Source organism: Chenopodium album, chromosome 9 (genome assembly GCF_948465745.1).
Source record: "Chenopodium album chromosome 9, dcCheAlbu1.1, whole genome shotgun sequence".
Classification (NCBI taxonomy): domain Eukaryota; kingdom Viridiplantae; phylum Streptophyta; class Magnoliopsida; order Caryophyllales; family Amaranthaceae; genus Chenopodium; species Chenopodium album.
This window is the reverse complement of record NC_137842.1, coordinates 17,463,595-17,474,511: the sequence shown is the minus strand read 5'-3', so window position 1 is coordinate 17,474,511 and position 10,917 is coordinate 17,463,595.

Here is a 10,917-nt window from a genome sequence, read left to right as displayed (position 1 = left end):
TCTCTTTACTTTCGCGCCCGATAGGGCGAGCCTCACCCGATCGAGCCCGTGCCCAAATCGGATCTCTTCTTTTTTTCAACTTCTTTTCTTAAGTCTCCGTACCTGTCAAATCTATACCTGTACAGAAACACTTGTAAAAGGTAAAATTGCACTCTCCTCTCCTCTCTAAAAAAAATAAAAAATAAAAAAAATAAAAGAAGAGAAAAACTAGTCTAGAAAGCAAGAAATACGGGTTGCCTCCCGCAAAGCGCTAGTTTATCTAGGTCCCGCACAACCTTCTTACCAAGTACAAGAACTAGGACCCTTGACCTAATGCTCGGTCGGGTGGTTTCTCACCCGGTAGAGCGATGTTTTGGGCTACGACGCGGCTTCCTGACATACCCTGTGGGACGCCAATTCACCTTATCTGGTGGATCCTCCTTTACTTGAACTGGGGGTTCTTTAGTGCTACGCACTAAAGATCCCTATTAGATCGAGGGTTGATTCAAATTGTCACTGCATTTAGCACTTGCAACTCGATCTGGCGGAACACTCACCATAGGACTAATTTCCACAACTTGCTTGATTGATTCAACCTTTTCATCCTCAAAGCCAAGGCCGACAGTGTAGAGGGCTCTTTCTATTGCATCAACTTCCTTCTACCATTTGTCTATCTCATCTGAAAAGGATGCAACACAAGATACAACCTCCCAGAGATCTTTTACAAGAGCTTGGGGCTTGTTAGAATAAATTTGAACCACATTAACACTAAAGCACTTCTCCTCTATCATGGGGCTTTTAGGGGTATTATTAAGATTAAAAATAATTTTATCGTCCCCTACTGATAGTGTTAATTTGCCACTTCTCACATCTATAATTGCTCCTGTAGTGTTAACGAATGGTCTACCCAAAATGATTGGAGTTTGCATGTCCTCAGCCGTATCAAGAACAACAAAATCAATAGGTATATAAAATTTACCTACTCTAACAGGAACATCCTCTAAAACACCTAAGGGGTATTTGAAAGAACGGTCGGCCATTTGTAGAGTAATACTTTTAATTTACCCATATTTAACTTGGAACACACAGATAATGGCATAACACTAACACTAGCACCCAAATCACACAATGCATTATCAATCATTAGATTGCCAATATGACAAGGGATAGAAAAACTACCCGGATATTTTAATTTAGGTGGAGATTTATTTTGAAGTACGACACTACACTCTGCAATGAAAGCTACTGTCTATACCTCACTAATAGACCTTTTTCTTGTCAATATTTCCTTCATGAATTTTGCATATGCAGGAATTTGTGTAATTAATTCAGTGAAGGGAATTGTTACCTGCAAATATTTTACCATCTCCAAAAACTTACCAAACTGCTTATCCAAATTTATTTTTAAGTGACGATTGGGGAATGGAAGTTTGATAACTGGCTTTGGAGCATTACTGCTCTTATCTGGAGCTGCTACCTTCCCTGGAGTCGTACCCTGCAATGTAAAATTATATATATTAGTACTATGCTTTATCCCTTCAGGGCTATTAGCTACATCGTTAGGTGTAACGAAATAAAGATTAGCATTATTTATTAAAACAGGTTCATCGTATCTGGGCATGGGGGGCCCTTCATAGTTTGAACCACTCCTTAGAGTAATTTCATAGGCTTGATCCGTAGGCCTGGTCAGCTGTGCTGGCAGAGTTCCCTGTTGACGGGCTTGTAGAGTAGCGGAAAGTTGCGCGATTTGATTATCTACAATTTTATTGTGTGCTAAGATTGAATCAATTTGGGCATCCCTACTCTCCTTGTGCTTCTGCATATTAACCAGCATCGCTCTAATTTCTACCAAAGCAGGGTCGGAAGATGATGAGGATTGTTGTGGTTGATTCTTCTGGCTAGCATTGGGGTGGTAATATTTCTGCTGTTGTTGTTGTGGCACCTGTTCTTGTGGTGGATTTTGGACATTGGTGCTCCGGTAGGAAAGGTAAGGATGACTCCGGTACCCAGGATTGTAGGTGTTGGAGTATGGGTTATTCTGCCTATAAGCTTGAAAGATATTAACTTGCTCCACGGAACTCCTGTAATCTTGCTCCCAATGAGCTAAAATTCCACAATTTTCACAGAAAGCCTCATTAGCATTATTATTAATTGCAGAAACATTAGCTATATTAGCAGTGCTAAGATTATCTAATTTCTGGCAGATAGAGCTTAATTGAGCTTGCAAAAAGGATACAGAGTTAACACTATGCTTCCCCTTCTTAGCAAAGCCTCTAGGATTCCCACATTGGGAATTATGTATCGCCATATCTTCGATAACTTGACCTGCATCATCAACATTAAGATTCATAAACCTCCCACTAGCTGCAAAATCTAATATTATTCTAGATGAATTTCCAATGCCATTGTAAAAGGCTTGGATTAACTGCCATTGTGCCAAATTATGGTGGGGGACATTCTCTTTGTAGGTCTTTTAACCTTTCCCAAGCCTCATATAAAGTTTCATCGGCTTCTTGGGCAAAGTTCTGAATTGCACTCCGTAGTACGACTGTTCTCTCTGAAAGATAATATTTGTTATAAAAATTCAAAACAAGAGTTTCCCAGTCAGTTATACCAAGTGCAGTTCTATTTAATCCATTAAACCATAATTTGGCTTTTCCAGTCAAAGAAAAAGGAAAGAGAATCTCCCTGATTTGGTCTTGTGTGACCCCAGCTTGCCTGATGGTATTACAGTACTGACAATAGTATGCAATATAAAGATTTGGGTCTTCACCCTTAGCTCCACTAAATTGCTTCCTTTCTATCATCGTTATAAATTGGGGTTTAATCTCAAACTGTACCCCATAAAGAGCTGGAGTGGGAGTAAGGTGTGGAAAATCTGTAAGCTTTGGTTGTGATTAATCACTAAGCTTCTTTGGAGCCGTCATCTCTGATTCTGGATCTGATGATACCTATGAATCACTAGAATCAGTTGGAGGATCTCGGTGATTATTATTATCACCAGAATCTGCCAGAATTTGCTTGTAAAGATTCTTCTGTCTATGGAAGCATCGTTCGATCTCAGGATTGAATGGGATGTAACCTGATCTGGAACACCTGGTCATAAACAAAGAAAACTAAAAGCAAATATGAGACTTACCTCAAAGAACTAACGTTCTCTGAGATAAAAAGAAATAACCTAGACTACAAAAATAATCAGAAATAAAAATAAAACTGTTTACCCGGCAACGGTGCCAAATTTTGACAGGGAAAAGTCGTATCCCCTAATCAAAAGTAATTCCTAAAACCAATAACTAATAATAGATAGGGAAGTAGGGTCAAATCCACAGGGAAACTGGTCTTTCTATTCCTAATTTATTAAAGTAATCTAAATTATCAAGTAACCAATATGTAAATTTGGATATAAAACTAAACTACGGAGATTAAGAATAAGGAGAAAACAATGAATAAAAGGTCTAGGGCATAGGTTCACCAATAAATAATATTCCAGGGTAAAACATAATAATCAATCATCAATGCATAAATTAATCAGATCATAAAGGGCTTTCGCTATGTATTACAATCACACAATTAATTTACCGGATTAAATCTCATCTCTCGAATCTCGACTTAACCATTTATAAAGTAACCTGCCTATTGAAACTAGACCTAAACATCAATTCTCATCTCTCGAATCTCGAATAAATATTGTAAAACTCATGCATAAAAGATCTGCGCCCGCTTTTTTTCCTTCGCCCTTCCTGATGCGCCGCGCCCGATTGAGCTTAAGCTCACCCGATCGGGCGCGCCTTCTTGGTGCTGCTTCTTTATGCGCGCCCGCCCGATTGGACGCAAGCTTGCCCGATCAGACTCGGCTTCTTCTTCGAGTCTTGGAATTCGATTGGGCTCGATTCTTCGGCCCAACCCGGATTTCCTCTTCGGGTCTTGAATACTCGATCCATATGCTCCGGTATCACATACCGAGCCCTTAATCACCGGCTCTAACTGGTCCTGGGCTTCAAAGATGGTCGTGTCCTCCTAGTGCTCGTAGTTGCTTCATGAAAAACCCGAAAAACGCTCTAAATGTGCAATTTCCTACAAAACTCAAGCAAAGCTACAAAAACACTAAAAATTAGTAATAAAAGTGGCTCTAAATAGCCAAAAACACTACTAATTATGACCATGGGACGGGGGTAAAACACTATATAAAATAGATATATCACTCAGCTTAGTTGTTTCCCACATCAATGCGAGGCACAATTTCTCAAGCGGTGTGTAGCGTACCTCATACTCGAGCATCTTTTTGCTTAGATAGTAGATTGCATTTTCTTTACCTTCTACTTCTTGTGCAAGCATAGCCCCCATTGTCTCTTTGGTGACTGTTAAGTACAACCTAAGAGGATTTGCGAGATAGGCTTTGATCTTTTCAAAGGCTTTTTGACACTTGTCATCCCATATTATTGGCAAATTCTTTTTGAGCTTCTTGAATATTGGTTCGCATATCGTTGTTAATTTCGATATGAACCTACTTATATATTGCAACCGGCCAATAAAACCTCGAATTTGTTTTTTGGGTGCTGGCATTGAAATGATCGCCTTGATCTTGGTTGGGTCTATCTCTATTCCTCTAGAGCTTATGACATATCCCAAGAGCTTGCCTGAGGTGACTCCAAAAGCACAAGATGGATTCAACCTCATATTGTATTTTCTTAGCCTTTCGAAAAAATTTCTTAAGGCTACTTGATGTCCTTGGCGATCTTTTGATTTCACAATTATATCGTCTACATATACTTCAACCTCTTTGTGCATCATATCATGGAATACGGCAGTTGCTGCTCGTTGGTAAGTAGCACCCGCGTTTTTCAACCCGAATGGCATTACCGTGTAACAGTAAGTACCCCATGATGCTATGAATGTTGTTTTCTCCATGTCTTCTTCTGCCATGAGAATCTGGTTGTACCCTGCGTATCCATCCATAAATGAGAGAAGCGCATGATTTGTTGTATTATCTACTAAAATATCGATGTGTGGTAAAGGGAAGTCGTCCTTTGGACTTGCCTTATTTAAATCTCGACAGTCGACACATATTCTTACCCTTCCATCCTTCTTTGGAACTGGGACCACATTTGCTACCCATTCGGGGTATTTGGATACCCTAAAACCTGCAGTTATTTGTTTCTGAACTTTCTCTTTTATTTTAAGAGCTACTTCAGGTTTCATTCGACGCAGATTTTGTTTTATAGGTTTCATTCCTGGAATAAGTGGTATAGTGTGTTGAGCTATTTCTCTATTAATTCCTGGCATATCTTCATATGACTAAGCAAATACATCGATAAATTTTTTGAGTAGATTAATTAAATCGGTTCTTATTTATTAAGCGTTAAATTGATTTTAACTTCTCTTTTAATGGTTGAATCATTTGAGATATCAACCGTTTCAGTATCCTTAATTATCGATGTTTTCTTTTCAAGTGTTTCCATTGCTTTATTAATTTCTTTGTCATTTTCATTGTTAGTTAAGCAATGCTCGTCATCTTGGGTTAATGAAAAACACAAGGAGTAAGAGGAAGAAGACATATTATTGAATTTTGAAATCATTACATCGAAAAGAGAAATGTCCTCAGGGACTTGATTGCTAACTATCCTAGGAGTAGAAATAGAAGAATTAGAAATAGGGGGGTGCTATAGCTAAAGACAAAACTCTACAGGAGAAGACTCTGACTCTGACTCAGACTCAGACGACTCTTCAAAGATTGGTCCTTGCCCTGTTGTTATAGAGATTTTTCTTCCACTCGGAGTAGTCACCTTGACCGTCTTGCGCCATCCTTGCACTAAACCCTCCGCTGGAGTGATGAACTTCGAAGGGTCAAAGTTCTCGCTTTGTATAACCGTTTGGATGAGCGAGGAATTATCCTCTACATATTTTGGCTCATCCTTTTCGCGCTCAAATAGTAGTCCCATGACATTAAACTCAGAGCATGGGGGTGCTTTCTCCTTGTGAATAGGAGTTGGGATCTTATCTAGAAAGTAGTAACCCAGAAAGATTTCGAACCCAAGTTGCCTTATGCCATTTATAACAAAAGGTTCGGGAAATTCATAGCATGGATAGTCCTCTCCTTCCCTTACAACTGTCCGTTGAGAGTAAGAGGGTATTGATCCATTGGGATTGCTTTCTTTTGGGTGCGAGCGTTCCTACGCTCCTTAGACCTTTCCTTGGATCTCTTAAGATCTTCCCGAGTCGATTCGAAACCAAGTCCGAAAGTATCTAACTTAGGGAGGCCAGGTAATTCCATTTGTTTTGCTATCTCCTTTTTCTTTCTTAAAGTCATTCAAGGAAAGTGTCCCTGTCTTTTGAGAATAGCATTTACCGTCATATAGGAGTGGGGGTCGTGACAAAGAGGGGTCGTTTCATCCTTCTCGATTAAGGAGACCTCTTCATTAAAGCCCCACAAGTCTTCATCATCTTCATCGTGCTCCACGTTGATAATCAGATTTTCAACAGATTTAATCCTCATAGGTGAAGCATCGATTGTGATGGGGATTCCTCCAACTATGGTTTTTACCTGTTGGTGAAGAGATGAAGGGATGGCCTTGAGGTCATGAAGTCAAGGGAGTCCTAATAATAGGTTGAATGAAGCCTTAATATCTACAACTTGGAAGGTAGTGGCATGTTCTATTGCTCCTGCCGTTACATTCATAGTGATTTTTCCAATAGCTTGGCGACAAGTATTGTCGTAGGCTCTTATTCCTTGTGTTAACAGGGTTAAGTCTTCATCCCTTATGCCTAACATCCTTGCAGTTATGAGTTGACAGACATTAATTGCCGATCCGTTGTCTACAAGAGTCATTGGGACGTTCATCCTCTTGCAGACTACTGTGAGGTTTAGAGCCTTGTAATGCTTGTCACCTTCTAGAGGTAAATCTTTGTCAGAAAAGGTGATCAAGTTAATAGGACTAGGGAGATCACTCGTAAGGAAGTTAGCCAACCCCTCAGGAGTGGTGTTGGAATCTATCCCTATCTTATCCAAGGCATTCATTACTGCCAACCTATGTTCTCGAGATGTAGCTAGAAGTTCCCATACGTTCATTTCGACCTTGGTCTTCTTGAATTGTTTGACAATGTCATTGTCTTCTACAATTGGTATGGGAACTTGTTGCACGACAGGTTTAGGTTGTGTAGAGATGGGAGGTTGCATTCTCCCAGATCTTGTGAGGACGTCTATGGGTGAATCTTCTTCATCCCAAAAATCTCTTATTGAATATGATATTGAAAGTGGAGGTTCTTCCATGTCCTTAAGGTAGACGTCTTCATCATTGTTGTCCCAAACCCCATTAATGCTTATATCTTGTTCTTATGGGATTTGAACTAGCTTCTTATCATCAATCATCTTCTGAATTAAATTTTTGAATTTAAAACAGTTTTCAATGGTATGTCCCCTGATTGATGGTATGGACTGTAGAATATATCTGTCCTCTTTAGTGATTCAAATGGTCTCGGTTCGAGAGGTTTGACCTTACCATTCTCCGAGAGCATTTTGAACATTTTAGCATAGGAATTCCCAATTGGAGTATAGAGTTTATTACTCTTCTTGGGTGTGTCGATTACATGGAGAGGGAATGATTTCTTCTCCATAGGTGGGGCTTTAGCCTGTTTGCTTTGAAGTTCCTTTCCTTGTTTCTTTGCTAATTCAATAGCTTCACGTAACAAGTCTATTCCCTCCCACATTGACCATATAAGAATCTGTACTTCTTCCTTGGTTGAAAGTTCTGGTTCAGAAGGAAAATCATCCATGGCATCGAAAAAGGTTTCCTCCTCTTCTTCGATGGCATGAATTTCTTCAATAGGTTTGATGACAGATGAGGGATCAACATGGTTTTCCTCATCAGATATAGCCAAGGAATCGGAGAGAGGTGCATTTTTTATGCTTGGCTTCTTGCTTACAGGGGGTAATGGTAGCTTATTGTTATCAGTCAAATCTTGGATAGCTTCCTTAAGCTTCCAACAATTCTCAGTGAGATGACCCCTACCTTGGTGATATTTGTAGTGTGCATTGGGGTTCCAGTTAGCTGGCCTCTTTTCAACTGGTGGGTCCCCAAATTGTCCAATAGGAGTTATAAGACCTTTTGTATTCAGTCGATCGAATGCGGTGTCATAACTCATACCAATAGAAGTAAAGTTCCTCCTAAATGGTGTCTTTTGTCCTTGGTTGTTCATAGCAAGGACTTCACTCAAATTAAAGATGCTAACATTATTTGAGTGGGTGGTTTTGGAAGAAGAAGGATTGTCGTTCTTCTTGCCTTTCCCGCCATTGTTGGAATTATTGTTAGCAGCTTTTTGTTTAGTAAGGTCGTCTTCAATGTTAATCCCAATATCAGAGACGGCCTTGAAGGTATGAAGGTTGTTTTGGTACTTAAGATGCTTGGAGTACTTTTCTTGGAGGTTCTTGATAAACAACCTCACATATTCCTTTTCACTTGGTACTTCAATCATCCTAGCAGAGGTTTCTCTCCATTTATTGGAGAAAGAAGTACAACCTTCATTCTCTTTTTGTTTAAGTATTTCAAATTCCCTATGATCAGTTTCAACTTGAATATTGCATTTATATCTATCAATGAAAGCGTTTACAATTGATTCCCAAGTAGAGGTTTTCTCTTTGTCAAGGGAAAAGAACCATTGTTTGCAAACGGTTTCAAAAGATAAGGAAAATAAAGAATGAAATACTTTTCTATCAATACCCTTAATATTCATTATTGTTTCAAAGCTCTTAAATGAAAGTAATGGTTATCAGTTGCCTTGAATTTTGGGATGTCGTTGGCATTGAACTTCTGCGGAAGAAGCTCCTTGTACACCGAGACCCCTTGTGAGCTAATGCCCTGGAACCTGTAATCATTAGATATCTTGCTCAAGCTTTCTTGCATGAGCTCCGTTTGTTGTTGCTTCACAGGGTCATTAATTTGGAGGGTTAGGGTTTTTAGTAACTTAGTAACACCAGTCATTTGCTTATTGAGCTCATTAACTTCTTCTTGACTCGCAATTATCTTCTTGGCTTTCCTTTTTTGACCGATTGGTTTGTCAAAAAGTTGTATTTGATCAAAAAGGTTGTCTCTGATCAAACGCCCTTCCTTTCTTGACCACGCGTTGTAAATTATACCATTTATTTATTTTAATGACTTGACTCAAATTGACTTTGACTTTATGGGTTTATAAAGAAAAAAGAAAAAAGCAAAAATAGGGTGTATAATTTTGGGAATCAAGTATAGGGGTTCAAACAAGTGGTTTAATTGGAGGATTAATATACGACTTACCCCCCTAAAAAAATGACGGAAAACACGCGCTTTGTTGGGGTTTAGCGAGTCCGACTCACCGCGGAAACAAACCCAAAACCAAGACCGCACTCAAAATAAATAAAACCATAAACATAAATAAACAAATCACAAGATTAAGACAAGATAATTACCTTTGGAGCGTGCTTCGCCCAAACATAAGGGGCTCTTACTTCGAAAGCCAGACTCGAAAATACGACGGCCTCAAACGATAGTCCACCCACAACTCGACCACCGAAAACGGTCCAATGCTTTGGAGTTAGCAAGGCCTGACCAAAACCCGAGTGATTAGTGAGTTCAAAGGTTTTCACAATGGTGATGCCTTTTTCAACTCTCACTCAAGCAATTTTCCCAATACCCCAACTTGGGTATTAATAGGAAAAATAAGAGAGTGAAAAGCTCTCCCATCAATATAGGAGAATTTGATTTTTCCATTTTATTTTGAAGCTAAAATAAAATTAATAATCAAACTAATAATAAATCAACAAGTGGCAAGCTCATGTGAGAGGTTAGGTGAGGACCATTTGGAGGAGGGGGGACCAAACTTGCTCCCCACTCTCTCCCTCACCTTGCGCCAGTTGGTAACTCCCACTTGGGCACCAAGGCACCCAAGTGGGCTTCCAATTTTGCTGCTATCCTTTCCTCGGCCCAGCCATCCCCGCAACATGAATGCGGGCTGCTGCTCGCATTCTCTCGGCCAGCACCCATAAACTTGCGTGCGGGCTGCTGCTGCCGAGAGCTGCTGCTAGCATGCCGCGCACCTAGTCCGGACTGCTAGGTGCAGCATGCTAGCACGCCACGCACCAAGTGCGGGCTGCAAGCTCGGCTATACCCCCTAGCACTCGGTCTTCCGATGCTAGGGGTATTTTGGTCTTTGTTGATTTATTATTATTTTCATGTCTCGTCTTTTACCATTTTTCGACTCGACTTCATACGTTCAGTTCCGACGCTCTAAGCTCGAATTCCCGACGTCTAAATATTAATTACTCGGTTCACTTATTAATTAATATATAATTAATTCGTCGCTTCGGTTCGTTAGTTGCTTGGGTGTGACCCGAACGGTTCAGTCAAGATTAAGCTGTAATATTAATTATGCATTAATATTACTGATCGGAAGCGGCCTCCACCCAGGCATTCCGATCACTTGACCTTACTAAATATATTAGCTTTCTAATAATTCTGAATCCACTAACGGAATAGTACACTTGTTCGAAGGATACCATTCCTTTCAATCTCCCACTTGTCCTTCCGGACAAGTGCGCATTTAGTGTACAGCCTTTTTCCTATGTCGCTTAATGTCTCTTCATGAACTATAAGGTAAGATTATTTCGTCATCCTTATTACGTCCAGAAGTGTTTCTCGATTCCGAGTCCGACTGTCAATAAACAGATGATTTCTAAAATCCATCCGAGCACGACCATGCATTTTTACAGTCTCGCTCTACGAGAGGCCTTGTATACAACAAAGAAATCTTCCCTATTTTAGTAGGGGGACATTCCCAGTCTTGTAATGTAGCTCCTCATATTGAGAGGACCTAGCCGCCCGAGAGTTGCTGTTATAATCCCCTATTACGGCCAACGTTTGACAACATCAAAGCATACTAGTACTCAAACAAGAGAACTCACAATACTCACGG